The 19,632-nt window shown below is 37.9% G+C and overlaps 6 non-coding genes across 6 annotated transcripts; all 6 read left to right on the forward strand.

Annotated features, from left to right (window-relative positions):
- The first annotated feature begins 3,963 nt into the window (after positions 1-3,963).
- trnai-aau (transfer RNA isoleucine (anticodon AAU)) lies at positions 3,964-4,037 on the forward strand. Its single transcript has one exon. It is a non-coding gene; the product is annotated as a tRNA-Ile (tRNA).
- Positions 4,038-9,210: 5,173 nt separating this feature from the next.
- On the forward strand, positions 9,211-9,284 carry trnai-aau (transfer RNA isoleucine (anticodon AAU)). The gene has a single exon. It is a non-coding gene; the product is annotated as a tRNA-Ile (tRNA).
- Positions 9,285-10,468: 1,184 nt separating this feature from the next.
- Positions 10,469-10,542, forward strand: trnai-aau (transfer RNA isoleucine (anticodon AAU)). The gene has a single exon. It is a non-coding gene; the product is annotated as a tRNA-Ile (tRNA).
- Positions 10,543-14,721: 4,179 nt separating this feature from the next.
- On the forward strand, positions 14,722-14,795 carry trnai-aau (transfer RNA isoleucine (anticodon AAU)). Its single transcript has one exon. It is a non-coding gene; the product is annotated as a tRNA-Ile (tRNA).
- Positions 14,796-16,982: 2,187 nt separating this feature from the next.
- Positions 16,983-17,056, forward strand: trnai-aau (transfer RNA isoleucine (anticodon AAU)). The gene has a single exon. It is a non-coding gene; the product is annotated as a tRNA-Ile (tRNA).
- A 1,184-nt stretch (positions 17,057-18,240) lies between these two features.
- Positions 18,241-18,314, forward strand: trnai-aau (transfer RNA isoleucine (anticodon AAU)). Its single transcript has one exon. It is a non-coding gene; the product is annotated as a tRNA-Ile (tRNA).
- Positions 18,315-19,632: the final 1,318 nt, after the last annotated feature.

The following is a 19,632-nucleotide window of genomic DNA, read 5'->3' on the forward strand; positions in this document are numbered from 1 at the left end:
CATAGAGAAAGCCAGATGGCGCAAAATTCAGGAATTTTAAAAAAATAGATATAGTTATTTCTATTTGCTCTTGTACATAAAGTTGAAAGAACAAAGCTATATAAAATAAAGCTCAAGCTGACAGGTTTTCTTTTGGGTTGAACCATGTTTTAATTCATCAGTATCTTCACAAATAAACCCAGTCACTACACATTAAGACGGTGATTAAACCTCATTCTTTTGTCTTTACAAATAGAGATATTTACATGGATGGGCGGCCATTCAGAGTGATCATTCTGTAATATCTTTCTTTTGTCTCTATAGATAAAGAGATAGTTGCATTGCTGGGCGAACATTATCACCTGATTTTGTGAGAAATGACATTTGCAGGAAACGCCCACTTTTTTGCAAACGTCTGCTGTAATTGCTAACATTTAAACATCCAGTCTACAATAAATAATAAGTCTATTCAATGAAAGTAAAGGTCAGTGTTTAATCAAAAATGTTAAAGAAATGAATGAATTAATCATTTTAAAAATTGGTTGATCAATTTAGTTTAATACAGGTTCTCATATTCATGGCTTTATTTTCCTGTAAGGTGACAAGTGATAATCTCAAAGTTTTCTGGATTTCTTATCATTCTTATATGATTACTTGCTCTTTTTTTCCTACTGTGGGTTTTAGTCCATCATCCAGATGGTGGTGGTTGAGGAGATTCCCTCGCCCCCATACAATGAATAGCGCTTTGATTTTACAGGCTTGGTTGGTTTCAAAGGATTTTACGAGGACGAGCTCGTGGCTCATTGTTACTGTTACATTTATTTTTTCTTTCAGGTGGTAGGTTTGAGCTATATGGCGGTAGGTTGGCGGTATATGGTGGTATATGGCGGCAGGTAGAGTTCGACGCCGATGAAGGTCTTCTTCGCTTAGCCTCTACGGTTTGTGGCTCCTTGCTTCCTTTAAATTTTTTTTTTTTTTTTTTTCAGGTGGCAGGTTGAGTTAGACGGCAGTAGGGAACCATGGACAAAGCCAGATGGCGCAAAATTCAGGAATTTTTTAAAAAAATATATAGTTATTTCTATTTGCTCTTGTACATAAAGTTGAAAGAACAAAGCTATATAAAATAAAGCTCAAGCTGACAGGTTTTCTTTTGGGTTGAACCATGTTTTCATTCATCAGTATCTTCACAAATAAACCCAGTCACTACACATTAAGACGGTGATTAAACCTCATTCTTTTGTCTTTACAAATAGAGATATTTACATGGATGGGCGGCCATTCAGAGTGATCATTCTGTAATATCTTTCTTTTGTCTCTATAGATAAAGAGATAGTTGCATTGCTGGGCGAACATTATCACCTGATTTTGTGAGAAATGACTTTGCAGGAAACACCCACTTTTTGCTAACGTCTGCGGTAATTGCTAACATTTAAACATTCAGCCTACAATAAATAATAAGTCTATTCAATGAAAGGAAAGGTCAGTGTTTAATCAAAAATGTTAAAGAAATGAATGAAATAATAATTTTAAAAAATTGGTTGATCAATTTAGTTTAATACAGGTTCTCATATTCATGGCTTTATTTTCCTGTAAGGTGACAAGTGATAATCTCAAAGTTTTCTGGATTTCTTATCATTCTTATATGATTACTTGCTCTTTTTTTCCTACTGTGGGTTTTAGTCCATCATCCAGATGGTGGTGGTTGAGGAGATTCCCTCGCCCCCATACAATGAATAGCGCTTTGATTTTACAGGCTTGGTTGGTTTCAAAGGATTTCACGAGGACGAGCTCGTGGCTCATTGTTACTGTTACATTTATTTTTTCTTTCAGGTGGTAGGTTTGAGCTATATGGCGGTGGGTTGGCGGTATATGGCGGTATATGGCGGCAGGTAGAGTTCGACGTCGATGAAGGTCTTCTTCGCTTAGCCTCTACGGTTTGTGGCTCCTTGCTTCCTTTAAATTTATTATTTTTTTCTTTCAGGTGGCAGGTGGAGTTTGACGGCATTAGGGAACCATAGAGAAAGCCAGATGGCGCAAAATTCAGGATTTTTTTTTTACAAAATATAGTTATTTCTATTTGCTTTTGTACATAAAGTTGAAAGAACAAAGCTATATAAAATAAAGCTCAAGCTGACAGGTTTTCTTTTGGGTTGCACCATGTTTTCATTCATCAGTATCTTCACAAATAAGCCCAGTCACTACACATTAAGACGGTGATTAAACCTCATTCTTTTGTCTTTACAAATAGAGATATTTACATGGATGGGCGGCCATTCAGAGTCATCATTCTGTAATATCTTTCTTTTATCTCTATAGATAAAGAGATAGTTGCATTGCTGGGCGAACATTATCACCTGATTTTGTGAGAAGTGACTTTGCAGGAAACACCCACTTTTTGCTAATGTCTGCTGTAATTTCTAACATTTAAACATTCAGCCTACAATAAATAATAAGTCTATTCAATGAAAGTAAAGGTCAGTGTTTAATCAAAAATGTTAAAGAAATGAATGAAATAATCATTTTTAAAAATTGGTTGATCGATTTAGTTTAATACAGGTTCTCATATTCATGGCTTTATTTTCCTGTAAGGTGACAAGTGATAATCTCAAAGTTTTCTGGATTTCTTATCATTCTTATATGATTACTTGCTCTTTTTTTCCTACTGTGGGTTTTAGTCCATCATCCAGATGGTGGTGGTTGAGGAGATTCCCTCGCCCCCATACAATGAATAGCGCTTTGATTTTACAGGCTTGGTTGGTTTCAAAGGATTTCACGAGGACGAGCTCGTGGCTCATTGTTACTGTTACATTTATTTTTTCTTTCAGGTGGTAGGTTTGAGCTATATGGCGGTGGGTTGGCGGTATATGGCGGTATATGGCGGCAGGTAGAGTTCGACGTCGATGAAAGTCTTCTTCGCTTAGCCTCTACGGTTTGTGGCTCCTTGCTTCCTTTAAATTTATTATTTTTTTCTTTCAGGTGGCAGGTGGAGTTAGACGGCAGTAGGGAACCATAGAGAAAGCCAGATGGCGCAAAATTCAGGAATTTTTTTTTACAAAATATAGTTATTTCTATTTGCTTTTGTACATAAAGTTGAAAGAACAAAGCTATATAAAATAAAGCTCAAGCTGACAGGTTTTCTTTTGGGTTGCACCATGTTTGCATTCATCAGTATCTTCACAAATAAGCCCAGTCACTACACATTAAGACGGTGATTAAACCTCATTCTTTTGTCTTTACAAATAGAGATATTTACATGGATGGGCGGCCATTCAGAGTGATCATTCTGTAATATCTTTCTTTTATCTCTATAGATAAAGAGATAGTTGCATTGCTGGGCGAACATTATCACCTGATTTTGTGAGAAATGACATTTGCAGGAAACGCCCACTTTTTGCAAACGTCTGCTGTAATTTCTAACATTTAAACATTCAGCCTACAATAAATAATAAGTCTATTCAATGAAAGGAAAGGTCAGTGTTTAATCAAAAATGTTAAAGAAATGAATGAAATAATAATTTTTAAAAATTGGTTGATCAATTTAGTTTAATACAGGTTCTCATATTCATGGCTTTATTTTCCTGTAAGGTGACAAGTGATAATCTCAAAGTTTTCTGGATTTCTTATCATTCTTATATGATTACTTGCTCTTTTGTTCCTACTGTGGGTTTTAGTCCATCATCCAGATGGTGGTGGTTGAGGAGATTCCCTCGCCCCCATACAATGAATAGCGCTTTGATTTTACAGGCTTGGTTGGTTTCCAAGGATTTTTAGGAGGACGAGCGCGTGGCTCATTGTTACTGTTACATTTATTTTTTCTTTCAGGTGGCAGGTGGAGTTAGCCGGCGGTAGGTTTGAGCTATATGGCGGTAGGTTGGCGGTATATGGCGGTATATGGCGGGAGGTGGAGTTCGACGTCGATGAAGGTCTTCTTCGCTTAGCCCCGTCCTAGCTCACGGTACGGAGCCAGTCTTAAGGGGCCCCTTAGGCCGGTTAGCTCAGATGGTTAGAGCGTGGTGCTAATAACGCCAAGGTCAGGGGTTCGATCCCCGTACGGGCCATGAGATGCTTCGATCTTCAGACAAATTCTCAGGACTGATTCACTGACAAGCCAACACGGTGCTCGACTACCTCCAGCAATAGCCAAGAAAACACTGATTTGTGCGAGGCCACAGCTTTTTAAGCCTCTACGGTTTGTGGCTCCTTGCTTCCTTTAAATTTATTATTTTTTTCTTTCAGGTGGCAGGTGGAGTTAGACGGCCGTAGGGAACCATAGAGAAAGCCAGATGGCGCAAAATTCAGGAATTTTAAAAAAATAGATATAGTTATTTCTATTTGCTCTTGTACATAAAGTTGAAAGAACAAAGCTATATAAAATAAAGCTCAAGCTGACAGGTTTTCTTTTGGGTTGAACCATGTTTTAATTCATCAGTATCTTCACAAATAAACCCAGTCACTACACATTAAGACGGTGATTAAACCTCATTCTTTTGTCTTTACAAATAGAGATATTTACATGGATGGGCGGCCATTCAGAGTGATCATTCTGTAATATCTTTCTTTTGTCTCTATAGATAAAGAGATAGTTGCATTGCTGGGCGAACATTATCACCTGATTTTGTGAGAAATGACATTTGCAGGAAACGCCCACTTTTTTGCAAACGTCTGCTGTAATTGCTAACATTTAAACATCCAGTCTACAATAAATAATAAGTCTATTCAATGAAAGTAAAGGTCAGTGTTTAATCAAAAATGTTAAAGAAATGAATGAATTAATCATTTTAAAAATTGGTTGATCAATTTAGTTTAATACAGGTTCTCATATTCATGGCTTTATTTTCCTGTAAGGTGACAAGTGATAATCTCAAAGTTTTCTGGATTTCTTATCATTCTTATATGATTACTTGCTCTTTTTTTCCTACTGTGGGTTTTAGTCCATCATCCAGATGGTGGTGGTTGAGGAGATTCCCTCGCCCCCATACAATGAATAGCGCTTTGATTTTACAGGCTTGGTTGGTTTCAAAGGATTTTACAAGGACGAGCTCGTGGCTCATTGTTACTGTTACATTTATTTTTTCTTTCAGGTGGTAGGTTTGAGCTATATGGCGGTAGGTTGGTGGTATATGGCGGTATATGGCGGCAGGTAGAGTTCGACGTCGATGAAGGTCTTCTTCGCTTAGCCTCTACGGTTTGTGGCTCCTTGCTTCCTTTAAATTTTTTTTTTTTTTTTTTCAGGTGGCAGGTTGAGTTAGACGGCAGTAGGGAACCATGGACAAAGCCAGATGGCGCAAAATTCAGGAATTTTTTTTACAAAATATAGTTATTTCTATTTGCTCTTGTACATAAAGTTGAAAGAACAAAGCTATATAAAATAAAGCTCAAGCTGACAGGTTTTCTTTTGGGTTGAACCATGTTTTCATTCATCAGTATCTTCACAAATAAACCCAGTCACTACACATTAAGACGGTGATTAAACCTCATTCTTTTGTCTTTACAAATAGAGATATTTACATGGATGGGCGGCCATTCAGAGTGATCATTCTGTAATATCTTTCTTTTGTCTCTATAGATAAAGAGATAGTTGCATTGCTGGGCGAACATTATCACCTGATTTTGTGAGAAATGACTTTGCAGGAAACACCCACTTTTTGCTAACGTCTGCGGTAATTGCTAACATTTAAACATTCAGCCTACAATAAATAATAAGTCTATTCAATGAAAGTAAAGGTCAGTGTTTAATCAAAAATGTTAAAGAAATGAATGAAATAATAATTTTAAAAAATTGGTTGATCAATTTAGTTTAATACAGGTTCTCATATTCATGGCTTTATTTTCCTGTAAGGTGACAAGTGATAATCTCAAAGTTTTCTGGATTTCTTATCATTCTTATATGATTACTTGCTCTTTTTTTCCTACTGTGGGTTTTAGTCCATCATCCAGATGGTGGTGGTTGAGGAGATTCCCTCGCCCCCATACAATGAATAGCGCTTTGATTTTACAGGCTTGGTTGGTTTCAAAGGATTTCACGAGGACGAGCTCGTGGCTCATTGTTACTGTTACATTTATTTTTTCTTTCAGGTGGTAGGTTTGAGCTATATGGCGGTGGGTTGGCGGTATATGGCGGTATATGGCGGCAGGTAGAGTTCGACGTCGATTAAGGTCTTCTTCGCTTAGCCTCTACGGTTTGTGGCTCCTTGCTTCCTTTAAATTTATTATTTTTTTCTTTCAGGTGGCAGGTGGAGTTAGACGGCAGTAGGGAACCATGGACAAAGCCAGATGGCGCAAAATTCAGGAAATTTTTTTTACAAAATATAGTTATTTCTATTTGCTCTTGTACATAAAGTTGAAAGAACAAAGCTATATAAAATAAAGCTCAAGCTGACAGGTTTTCTTTTGGGCTGCACCATGTTTTCATTCATCAGTATCTTCACAAATAAACCCAGTCACTACACATTAAGACGGTGATTAAACCTCATTCTTTTGTCTTTACAAATAGAGATATTTACATGGATGGGCGGCCATTCAGAGTGATCATTCTGTAATATCTTTCTTTTGTCTCTATAGATAAAGAGATAGTTGCATTGCTGGGCGAACATTATCACCTGATTTTGTGAGAAATGACTTTGCAGGAAACACCCACTTTTTGCTAACGTCTGCGGTAATTGCTAACATTTAAACATTCAGCCTACAATAAATAATAAGTCTATTCAATGAAAGTAAAGGTCAGTGTTTAATCAAAAAAGTTAAAGAAATGAATGAAATAATAATTTTTAAAAATTTGTTGATCGATTTAGTTTAATACAGGTTCTCATATTCATGGCTTTATTTTCCTGTAAGGTGACAAGTGATAATCTCAAAGTTTTCTGGATTTCTTATCATTCTTATATGATTACTTGCTGTTTTGTTCCTACTGTGGGTTTTAGTCCATCATCCAGATGGTGGTGGTTGAGGAGATTCCCTCGCCCCCATACAATGAATAGCGCTTTCATTTTACAGGCTTGGTTGGTTTCCAAGGATTTTACGAGGACGAGCTCGTGGCTCATTGTTACTGTTACATTTATTTTTTCTTTCAGGTGGTAGGTTTGAGCTATATGGCGGTAGGTTGGCGGTATATGGCGGTATATGGCGGCAGGTAGAGTTCGACGTCGATGAAGGTCTTCTTCACTTAGCCTCTACGGTTTGTGGCTCCTTGCTTCCTTTAAATTTATTATTTTTTTCTTTCAGGTGGCAGGTGGAGTTAGACGGCAGTAGGGAACCATAGAGAAAGCCAGATGGCGCAAAATTCAGGAATTTTTTTTTAAAAAATATAGTTATTTCTATTTGCTTTTGTACATAAAGTTGAAAGTACAAAGCTATATAAAATAAAGCTCAAGCTGACAGGTTTTCTTTTGGGTTGCACCATGTTTTCATTCATCAGTATCTTCACAAATAAACCCAGTCACTACACATTAAGACGGTGATTAAACCTCATTCTTTTGTCTTTACAAATAGAGATATTTACATGGATGGGCGGCCATTCAGAGTGATCATTCTGTAATATCTTTCTTTTATCTCTATAGATAAAGAGATAGTTGCATTGCTGGGCGAACATTATCACCTGATTTTGTGAGAAATGACATTTGCAGGAAACGCCCACTTTTTGCAAACGTCTGCTGTAATTTCTAACATTTAAACATTCAGCCTACAATAAATAATAAGTCTATTCAATGAAAGGAAAGGTCAGTGTTTAATCAAAAATGTTAAAGAAATGAATGAAATAATAATTTTTAAAAATTGGTTGATCAATTTAGTTTAATACAGGTTCTCATATTCATGGCTTTATTTTCCTGTAAGGTGACAAGTGATAATCTCAAAGTTTTCTGGATTTCTTATCATTCTTATATGATTACTTGCTCTTTTGTTCCTACTGTGGGTTTTAGTCCATCATCCAGATGGTGGTGGTTGAGGAGATTCCCTCGCCCCCATACAATGAATAGCGCTTTGATTTTACAGGCTTGGTTGGTTTCAAAGGATTTCACGAGGACGAGCTCGTGGCTCATTGTTACTGTTACATTTATTTTTTCTTTCAGGTGGCAGGTGGAGTTAGCCGGCGGTAGGTTTGAGCTATATGGCGGTAGGTTGGCGGTATATGGCGGCAGGTAGAGTTCGACGTCGATGAAGGTCTTCTTCTCTTAGCCTCTACGGTTTGTGGCTCCTTGCTTCCTTTAAATTTATTATTTTTTTCTTTCAGGTGGCAGGTGGAGTTAGACGGCAGTAGGGAACCATAGAGAAAGCCAGATGGCGCAAAATTCAGGAATTTTTTTTTTACAAAATATAGTTATTTCTATTTGCTCTTGTACATAAAGTTGAAAGAACAAAGCTATATAAAATAAAGCTCAAGCTGACAGGTTTTCTTTTGGGTTGAACCATGTTTTCATTCATCAGTATCTTCACAAATAAACCCAGTCACTACACATTAAGACGGTGATTAAACCTCATTCTTTTGTCTTTACAAATAGAGATATTTACATGGATGGGCGGCCATTCAGAGTGATCATTCTGTAATATCTTTCTTTTGTCTCTATAGATAAAGAGATAGTTGCATTGCTGGGCGAACATTATCACCTGATTTTGTGAGAAATGACTTTGCAGGAAACGCCCACTTTTTGCTAACGTCTGCGGTAATTGCTAACATTTAAGCATTCAGCCTACAATAAATAATAAGTCTATTCAATGAAAGTAAAGGTCAGTGTTTAATCAAAAAAGTTAAAGAAATGAATGAAATAATAATTTTTAAAAATTGGTTGATCGATTTAGTTTAATACAGGTTCTCATATTCATGGCTTTATTTTCCTGTAAGGTGACAAGTGATAATCTCAAAGTTTTCTGGATTTCTGATCATTCTTATATGATTACTTGCTCTTTTTTTTCCTACTGTGGGTTTTAGTCCATCATCCAGATGGTGGTGGTTGAGGAGATTCCCTCGCCCCCATACAATGAATAGCGCTTTGATTTTACAGGCTTGGTTGGTTTCCAAGGATTTTACGAGGACGAGCTCGTGGCTCATTGTTACTGTTACATTTATTTTTTCTTTCAGGTGGCAGGTGGAGTTAGCTGGCGGTAGGTTTGAGCTATATGGCGGTAGGTTGGCGGTATATGGCGGGAGGTGGAGTTCGACGTCATGAAGGTCTTCTTCGCTTAGCCCCGTCCTAGCTCGCGGTACGGAGCCAGGCAAAAGTCTTAAGGTGACCCTTAGGCCGGTTAGCTCCGATGGTTAGAGCGTGGTGCTAATAACGCCAAGGTCACGGGTTTGATCCCCGTACGGGCCATGAGATGCTTTGATCTTCGGACAAATTCTCAAGACTGATTCACTGACAAGCCAACACCATGCTGGACCACCTCCAGCAATAGCCAAGAAAACACTGATTTGTGCGAGGCCACGCCTTTTTAAGCCTCTACGGTTTGTGGCTCCTTGCTTCCTTTAAATTTATTATTTTTTTCTTTCAGGTGGCAGGTGGAGTTAGACGGCAGTAGGGAACCATAGAGAAAGCCAGATGGCGCAAAATTCAGGAATTTTTTTAAAAATATATAGTTATTTCTATTTGCTTTTGTACATAAAGTTGAAAGAACAAAGCTATATAAAATAAAGCTCAAGCTGACAGGTTTTCTTTTGGGTTGCACCATGTTTTCATTCATCAGTATCTTCACAAATAAGCCCAGTCACTACACATTAAGACGGTGATTAAACCTCATTCTTTTGTCTTTACAAATAGAGATATTTACATGGATGGGCGGCCATTCAGAGTGATCATTCTGTAATATCTTTCTTTTATCTCTATAGATAAAGAGATAGTTGCATTGCTGGGCGAACATTATCACCTGATTTTGTGAGAAATGACATTTGCAGGAAACGCCCACTTTTTGCAAACGTCTGCTGTAATTGCTAACATTTAAACATCCAGTCTACAATAAATAATAAGTCTATTCAATGAAAGTAAAGGTCAGTGTTTAATCAAAAATGTTAAAGAAATGAATGAAATAATAATTTTAAAAAATTGGTTGATCAATTTAGTTTAATACAGGTTCTCATATTCATGGCTTTATTTTCCTGTAAGGTGACAAGTGATAATCTCAAAGTTTTCTGGATTTCTTATCATTCTTATATGATTACTTGCTCTTTTTTTCCTACTGTGGGTTTTAGTCCATCATCCAGATGGTGGTGGTTGAGGAGATTCCCTCGCCCCCATACAATGAATAGCGCTTTGATTTTACAGGCTTGGTTTGTTTCAAAGGATTTCACGAGGACGAGCGCGTGGCTCATTGTTACTGTTACATTTATTTTTTCTTTCAGGTGGCAGGTGGAGTTAGCCGGCGGTAGGTTTGAGCTATATGGCGGTAGGTTGGCGGTATATGGCGGTATATGGCGGGAGGTGGAGTTCGACGTCGATGAAGGTCTTCTTCGCTTAGCCCCGTCCTAGCTCACGGTACGGAGCCAGTCTTAAGGGGCCCCTTAGGCCGGTTAGCTCAGATGGTTAGAGCGTGGTGCTAATAACGCCAAGGTCAGGGGTTCGATCCCCGTACGGGCCATGAGATGCTTCGATCTTCAGACAAATTCTCAGGACTGATTCACTGACAAGCCAACACGGTGCTCGACTACCTCCAGCAATAGCCAAGAAAACACTGATTTGTGCGAGGCCACAGCTTTTTAAGCCTCTACGGTTTGTGGCTCCTTGCTTCCTTTAAATTTATTATTTTTTTCTTTCAGGTGGCAGGTGGAGTTAGACGGCCGTAGGGAACCATAGAGAAAGCCAGATGGCGCAAAATTCAGGAATTTTAAAAAAATAGATATAGTTATTTCTATTTGCTCTTGTACATAAAGTTGAAAGAACAAAGCTATATAAAATAAAGCTCAAGCTGACAGGTTTTCTTTTGGGTTGAACCATGTTTTAATTCATCAGTATCTTCACAAATAAACCCAGTCACTACACATTAAGACGGTGATTAAACCTCATTCTTTTGTCTTTACAAATAGAGATATTTACATGGATGGGCGGCCATTCAGAGTGATCATTCTGTAATATCTTTCTTTTGTCTCTATAGATAAAGAGATAGTTGCATTGCTGGGCGAACATTATCACCTGATTTTGTGAGAAATGACATTTGCAGGAAACGCCCACTTTTTTGCAAACGTCTGCTGTAATTGCTAACATTTAAACATCCAGTCTACAATAAATAATAAGTCTATTCAATGAAAGTAAAGGTCAGTGTTTAATCAAAAATGTTAAAGAAATGAATGAATTAATCATTTTAAAAATTGGTTGATCAATTTAGTTTAATACAGGTTCTCATATTCATGGCTTTATTTTCCTGTAAGGTGACAAGTGATAATCTCAAAGTTTTCTGGATTTCTTATCATTCTTATATGATTACTTGCTCTTTTTTTCCTACTGTGGGTTTTAGTCCATCATCCAGATGGTGGTGGTTGAGGAGATTCCCTCGCCCCCATACAATGAATAGCGCTTTGATTTTACAGGCTTGGTTGGTTTCAAAGGATTTCACGAGGACGAGCTCGTGGCTCATTGTTACTGTTACATTTATTTTTTCTTTCAGGTGGTAGGTTTGAGCTATATGGCGGTGGGTTGGCGGTATATGGCGGTATATGGCGGCAGGTAGAGTTCGACGTCGATTAAGGTCTTCTTCGCTTAGCCTCTACGGTTTGTGGCTCCTTGCTTCCTTTAAATTTATTATTTTTTTCTTTCAGGTGGCAGGTGGAGTTAGACGGCAGTAGGGAACCATGGACAAAGCCAGATGGCGCAAAATTCAGGAAATTTTTTTTACAAAATATAGTTATTTCTATTTGCTCTTGTACATAAAGTTGAAAGAACAAAGCTATATAAAATAAAGCTCAAGCTGACAGGTTTTCTTTTGGGCTGCACCATGTTTTCATTCATCAGTATCTTCACAAATAAACCCAGTCACTACACATTAAGACGGTGATTAAACCTCATTCTTTTGTCTTTACAAATAGAGATATTTACATGGATGGGCGGCCATTCAGAGTGATCATTCTGTAATATCTTTCTTTTGTCTCTATAGATAAAGAGATAGTTGCATTGCTGGGCGAACATTATCACCTGATTTTGTGAGAAATGACTTTGCAGGAAACACCCACTTTTTGCTAACGTCTGCGGTAATTGCTAACATTTAAACATTCAGCCTACAATAAATAATAAGTCTATTCAATGAAAGTAAAGGTCAGTGTTTAATCAAAAAAGTTAAAGAAATGAATGAAATAATAATTTTTAAAAATTTGTTGATCGATTTAGTTTAATACAGGTTCTCATATTCATGGCTTTATTTTCCTGTAAGGTGACAAGTGATAATCTCAAAGTTTTCTGGATTTCTTATCATTCTTATATGATTACTTGCTGTTTTGTTCCTACTGTGGGTTTTAGTCCATCATCCAGATGGTGGTGGTTGAGGAGATTCCCTCGCCCCCATACAATGAATAGCGCTTTCATTTTACAGGCTTGGTTGGTTTCCAAGGATTTTACGAGGACGAGCTCGTGGCTCATTGTTACTGTTACATTTATTTTTTCTTTCAGGTGGTAGGTTTGAGCTATATGGCGGTAGGTTGGCGGTATATGGCGGTATATGGCGGCAGGTAGAGTTCGACGTCGATGAAGGTCTTCTTCACTTAGCCTCTACGGTTTGTGGCTCCTTGCTTCCTTTAAATTTATTATTTTTTTCTTTCAGGTGGCAGGTGGAGTTAGACGGCAGTAGGGAACCATAGAGAAAGCCAGATGGCGCAAAATTCAGGAATTTTTTTTTAAAAAATATAGTTATTTCTATTTGCTTTTGTACATAAAGTTGAAAGTACAAAGCTATATAAAATAAAGCTCAAGCTGACAGGTTTTCTTTTGGGTTGCACCATGTTTTCATTCATCAGTATCTTCACAAATAAACCCAGTCACTACACATTAAGACGGTGATTAAACCTCATTCTTTTGTCTTTACAAATAGAGATATTTACATGGATGGGCGGCCATTCAGAGTGATCATTCTGTAATATCTTTCTTTTATCTCTATAGATAAAGAGATAGTTGCATTGCTGGGCGAACATTATCACCTGATTTTGTGAGAAATGACATTTGCAGGAAACGCCCACTTTTTGCAAACGTCTGCTGTAATTTCTAACATTTAAACATTCAGCCTACAATAAATAATAAGTCTATTCAATGAAAGGAAAGGTCAGTGTTTAATCAAAAATGTTAAAGAAATGAATGAAATAATAATTTTTAAAAATTGGTTGATCAATTTAGTTTAATACAGGTTCTCATATTCATGGCTTTATTTTCCTGTAAGGTGACAAGTGATAATCTCAAAGTTTTCTGGATTTCTTATCATTCTTATATGATTACTTGCTCTTTTGTTCCTACTGTGGGTTTTAGTCCATCATCCAGATGGTGGTGGTTGAGGAGATTCCCTCGCCCCCATACAATGAATAGCGCTTTGATTTTACAGGCTTGGTTGGTTTCAAAGGATTTCACGAGGACGAGCTCGTGGCTCATTGTTACTGTTACATTTATTTTTTCTTTCAGGTGGCAGGTGGAGTTAGCCGGCGGTAGGTTTGAGCTATATGGCGGTAGGTTGGCGGTATATGGCGGCAGGTAGAGTTCGACGTCGATGAAGGTCTTCTTCTCTTAGCCTCTACGGTTTGTGGCTCCTTGCTTCCTTTAAATTTATTATTTTTTTCTTTCAGGTGGCAGGTGGAGTTAGACGGCAGTAGGGAACCATAGAGAAAGCCAGATGGCGCAAAATTCAGGAATTTTTTTTTTACAAAATATAGTTATTTCTATTTGCTCTTGTACATAAAGTTGAAAGAACAAAGCTATATAAAATAAAGCTCAAGCTGACAGGTTTTCTTTTGGGTTGAACCATGTTTTCATTCATCAGTATCTTCACAAATAAACCCAGTCACTACACATTAAGACGGTGATTAAACCTCATTCTTTTGTCTTTACAAATAGAGATATTTACATGGATGGGCGGCCATTCAGAGTGATCATTCTGTAATATCTTTCTTTTGTCTCTATAGATAAAGAGATAGTTGCATTGCTGGGCGAACATTATCACCTGATTTTGTGAGAAATGACTTTGCAGGAAACGCCCACTTTTTGCTAACGTCTGCGGTAATTGCTAACATTTAAGCATTCAGCCTACAATAAATAATAAGTCTATTCAATGAAAGTAAAGGTCAGTGTTTAATCAAAAAAGTTAAAGAAATGAATGAAATAATAATTTTTAAAAATTGGTTGATCGATTTAGTTTAATACAGGTTCTCATATTCATGGCTTTATTTTCCTGTAAGGTGACAAGTGATAATCTCAAAGTTTTCTGGATTTCTGATCATTCTTATATGATTACTTGCTCTTTTTTTTCCTACTGTGGGTTTTAGTCCATCATCCAGATGGTGGTGGTTGAGGAGATTCCCTCGCCCCCATACAATGAATAGCGCTTTGATTTTACAGGCTTGGTTGGTTTCCAAGGATTTTACGAGGACGAGCTCGTGGCTCATTGTTACTGTTACATTTATTTTTTCTTTCAGGTGGCAGGTGGAGTTAGCTGGCGGTAGGTTTGAGCTATATGGCGGTAGGTTGGCGGTATATGGCGGGAGGTGGAGTTCGACGTCATGAAGGTCTTCTTCGCTTAGCCCCGTCCTAGCTCGCGGTACGGAGCCAGGCAAAAGTCTTAAGGTGACCCTTAGGCCGGTTAGCTCCGATGGTTAGAGCGTGGTGCTAATAACGCCAAGGTCACGGGTTTGATCCCCGTACGGGCCATGAGATGCTTTGATCTTCGGACAAATTCTCAAGACTGATTCACTGACAAGCCAACACCATGCTGGACCACCTCCAGCAATAGCCAAGAAAACACTGATTTGTGCGAGGCCACGCCTTTTTAAGCCTCTACGGTTTGTGGCTCCTTGCTTCCTTTAAATTTATTATTTTTTTCTTTCAGGTGGCAGGTGGAGTTAGACGGCAGTAGGGAACCATAGAGAAAGCCAGATGGCGCAAAATTCAGGAATTTTTTTAAAAATATATAGTTATTTCTATTTGCTTTTGTACATAAAGTTGAAAGAACAAAGCTATATAAAATAAAGCTCAAGCTGACAGGTTTTCTTTTGGGTTGCACCATGTTTTCATTCATCAGTATCTTCACAAATAAGCCCAGTCACTACACATTAAGACGGTGATTAAACCTCATTCTTTTGTCTTTACAAATAGAGATATTTACATGGATGGGCGGCCATTCAGAGTGATCATTCTGTAATATCTTTCTTTTATCTCTATAGATAAAGAGATAGTTGCATTGCTGGGCGAACATTATCACCTGATTTTGTGAGAAATGACATTTGCAGGAAACGCCCACTTTTTGCAAACGTCTGCTGTAATTGCTAACATTTAAACATCCAGTCTACAATAAATAATAAGTCTATTCAATGAAAGTAAAGGTCAGTGTTTAATCAAAAATGTTAAAGAAATGAATGAAATAATAATTTTAAAAAATTGGTTGATCAATTTAGTTTAATACAGGTTCTCATATTCATGGCTTTATTTTCCTGTAAGGTGACAAGTGATAATCTCAAAGTTTTCTGGATTTCTTATCATTCTTATATGATTACTTGCTCTTTTTTTCCTACTGTGGGTTTTAGTCCATCATCCAGATGGTGGTGGTTGAGGAGATTCCCTCGCCCCCATACAATGAATAGCGCTTTGATTTTACAGGCTTGGTTTGTTTCAAAGGATTTCACGAGGACGAGCGCGTGGCTCATTGTTACTGTTACATTTATTTTTTCTTTCAGGTGGCAGGTGGAGTTAGCCGGCGGTAGGTTTGAGCTATATGGCGGTAGGTTGGCGGTATATGGCGGCAGGTAGAGTTCGACGTCGATGAAGGTCTTCTTCTCTTAGCCTCTACGGTTTGTGGCTCCTTGCTTCCTTTAAATTTATTATTTTTTTCTTTCAGGTGGCAGGTGGAGTTAGACGGCAGTAGGGAACCATAGAGAAAGCCAGATGGCGCAAAATTCAGGAATTTTTTTTTTACAAAATATAGTTATTTCTATTTGCTCTTGTACATAAAGTTGAAAGAACAAAGCTATATAAAATAAAGCTCAAGCTGACAGGTTTTCTTTTGGGTTGAACCATGTTTTCATTCATCAGTATCTTCACAAATAAACCCAGTCACTACACATTAAGACGGTGATTAAACCTCATTCTTTTGTCTTTACAAATAGAGATATTTACATGGATGGGCGGCCATTCAGAGTGATCATTCTGTAATATCTTTCTTTTGTCTCTATAGATAAAGAGATAGTTGCATTGCTGGGCGAACATTATCACCTGATTTTGTGAGAAATGACTTTGCAGGAAACGCCCACTTTTTGCTAACGTCTGCGGTAATTGCTAACATTTAAGCATTCAGCCTACAATAAATAATAAGTCTATTCAATGAAAGTAAAGGTCAGTGTTTAATCAAAAAAGTTAAAGAAATGAATGAAATAATAATTTTTAAAAATTGGTTGATCGATTTAGTTTAATACAGGTTCTCATATTCATGGCTTTATTTTCCTGTAAGGTGACAAGTGATAATCTCAAAGTTTTCTGGATTTCTGATCATTCTTATATGATTACTTGCTCTTTTTTTTCCTACTGTGGGTTTTAGTCCATCATCCAGATGGTGGTGGTTGAGGAGATTCCCTCGCCCCCATACAATGAATAGCGCTTTGATTTTACAGGCTTGGTTGGTTTCCAAGGATTTTACGAGGACGAGCTCGTGGCTCATTGTTACTGTTACATTTATTTTTTCTTTCAGGTGGCAGGTGGAGTTAGCTGGCGGTAGGTTTGAGCTATATGGCGGTAGGTTGGCGGTATATGGCGGGAGGTGGAGTTCGACGTCATGAAGGTCTTCTTCGCTTAGCCCCGTCCTAGCTCGCGGTACGGAGCCAGGCAAAAGTCTTAAGGTGACCCTTAGGCCGGTTAGCTCCGATGGTTAGAGCGTGGTGCTAATAACGCCAAGGTCACGGGTTTGATCCCCGTACGGGCCATGAGATGCTTTGATCTTCGGACAAATTCTCAAGACTGATTCACTGACAAGCCAACACCATGCTGGACCACCTCCAGCAATAGCCAAGAAAACACTGATTTGTGCGAGGCCACGCCTTTTTAAGCCTCTACGGTTTGTGGCTCCTTGCTTCCTTTAAATTTATTATTTTTTTCTTTCAGGTGGCAGGTGGAGTTAGACGGCAGTAGGGAACCATAGAGAAAGCCAGATGGCGCAAAATTCAGGAATTTTTTTAAAAATATATAGTTATTTCTATTTGCTTTTGTACATAAAGTTGAAAGAACAAAGCTATATAAAATAAAGCTCAAGCTGACAGGTTTTCTTTTGGGTTGCACCATGTTTTCATTCATCAGTATCTTCACAAATAAGCCCAGTCACTACACATTAAGACGGTGATTAAACCTCATTCTTTTGTCTTTACAAATAGAGATATTTACATGGATGGGCGGCCATTCAGAGTGATCATTCTGTAATATCTTTCTTTTATCTCTATAGATAAAGAGATAGTTGCATTGCTGGGCGAACATTATCACCTGATTTTGTGAGAAATGACATTTGCAGGAAACGCCCACTTTTTGCAAACGTCTGCTGTAATTGCTAACATTTAAACATCCAGTCTACAATAAATAATAAGTCTATTCAATGAAAGTAAAGGTCAGTGTTTAATCAAAAATGTTAAAGAAATGAATGAAATAATAATTTTAAAAAATTGGTTGATCAATTTAGTTTAATACAGGTTCTCATATTCATGGCTTTATTTTCCTGTAAGGTGACAAGTGATAATCTCAAAGTTTTCTGGATTTCTTATCATTCTTATATGATTACTTGCTCTTTTTTTCCTACTGTGGGTTTTAGTCCATCATCCAGATGGTGGTGGTTGAGGAGATTCCCTCGCCCCCATACAATGAATAGCGCTTTGATTTTACAGGCTTGGTTTGTTTCAAAGGATTTCACGAGGACGAGCGCGTGGCTCATTGTTACTGTTACATTTATTTTTTCTTTCAGGTGGCAGGTGGAGTTAGCCGGCGGTAGGTTTGAGCTATATGGCGGTAGGTTGGCGGTATATGGCGGTATATGGCGGGAGGTGGAGTTCGACGTCGATGAAGGTCTTCTTCGCTTAGCCCCGTCCTAGCTCACGGTACGGAGCCAGTCTTAAGGGGCCCCTTAGGCCGGTTAGCTCAGATGGTTAGAGCGTGGTGCTAATAACGCCAAGGTCAGGGGTTCGATCCCCGTACGGGCCATGAGATGCTTCGATCTTCAGACAAATTCTCAGGACTGATTCACTGACAAGCCAACACGGTGCTCGACTACCTCCAGCAATAGCCAAGAAAACACTGATTTGTGCGAGGCCACAGCTTTTTAAGCCTCTACGGTTTGTGGCTCCTTGCTTCCTTTAAATTTATTATTTTTTTCTTTCAGGTGGCAGGTGGAGTTAGACGGCCGTAGGGAACCATAGAGAAAGCCAGATGGCGCAAAATTCAGGAATTTTAAAAAAATAGATATAGTTATTTCTATTTGCTCTTGTACATAAAGTTGAAAGAACAAAGCTATATAAAATAAAGCTCAAGCTGACAGGTTTTCTTTTGGGTTGAACCATGTTTTAATTCATCAGTATCTTCACAAATAAACCCAGTCACTACACATTAAGACGGTGATTAAACCTCATTCTTTTGTCTTTACAAATAGAGATATTTACATGGATGGGCGGCCATTCAGAGTGATCATTCTGTAATATCTTTCTTTTGTCTCTATAGATAAAGAGATAGTTGCATTGCTGGGCGAACATTATCACCTGATTTTGTGAGAAATGACATTTGCAGGAAACGCCCACTTTTTTGCAAACGTCTGCTGTAATTGCTAACATTTAAACATCCAGTCTACAATAAATAATAAGTCTATTCAATGAAAGTAAAGGTCAGTGTTTAATCAAAAATGTTAAAGAAATGAATGAATTAATCATTTTAAAAATTGGTTGATCAATTTAGTTTAATACAGGTTCTCATATTCATGGCTTTATTTTCCTGTAAGGTGACAAGTGATAATCTCAAAGTTTTCTGGATTTCTTATCATTCTTATATGATTACTTGCTCTTTTTTTCCTACTGTGGGTTTTAGTCCATCATCCAGATGGTGGTGGTTGAGGAGATTCCCTCGCCCCCATACAATGAATAGCGCTTTGATTTTACAGGCTTGGTTGGTTTCAAAGGATTTTACAAGGACGAGCTCGTGGCTCATTGTTACTGTTACATTTATTTTTTCTTTCAGGTGGTAGGTTTGAGCTATATGGCGGTAGGTTGGTGGTATATGGCGGTATATGGCGGCAGGTAGAGTTCGACGTCGATGAAGGTCTTCTTCGCTTAGCCTCTACGGTTTGTGGCTCCTTGCTTCCTTTAAATTTTTTTTTTTTTTTTTTTCAGGTGGCAGGTTGAGTTAGACGGCAGTAGGGAACCATGGACAAAGCCAGATGGCGCAAAATTCAGGAATTTTTTTTACAAAATATAGTTATTTCTATTTGCTCTTGTACATAAAGTTGAAAGAACAAAGCTATATAAAATAAAGC

The sequence above is a fragment of the Ictalurus punctatus genome, unplaced genomic scaffold (genome assembly GCF_001660625.3).
Source record: "Ictalurus punctatus breed USDA103 unplaced genomic scaffold, Coco_2.0 tig00163675, whole genome shotgun sequence".
Taxonomy (NCBI): domain Eukaryota; kingdom Metazoa; phylum Chordata; class Actinopteri; order Siluriformes; family Ictaluridae; genus Ictalurus; species Ictalurus punctatus.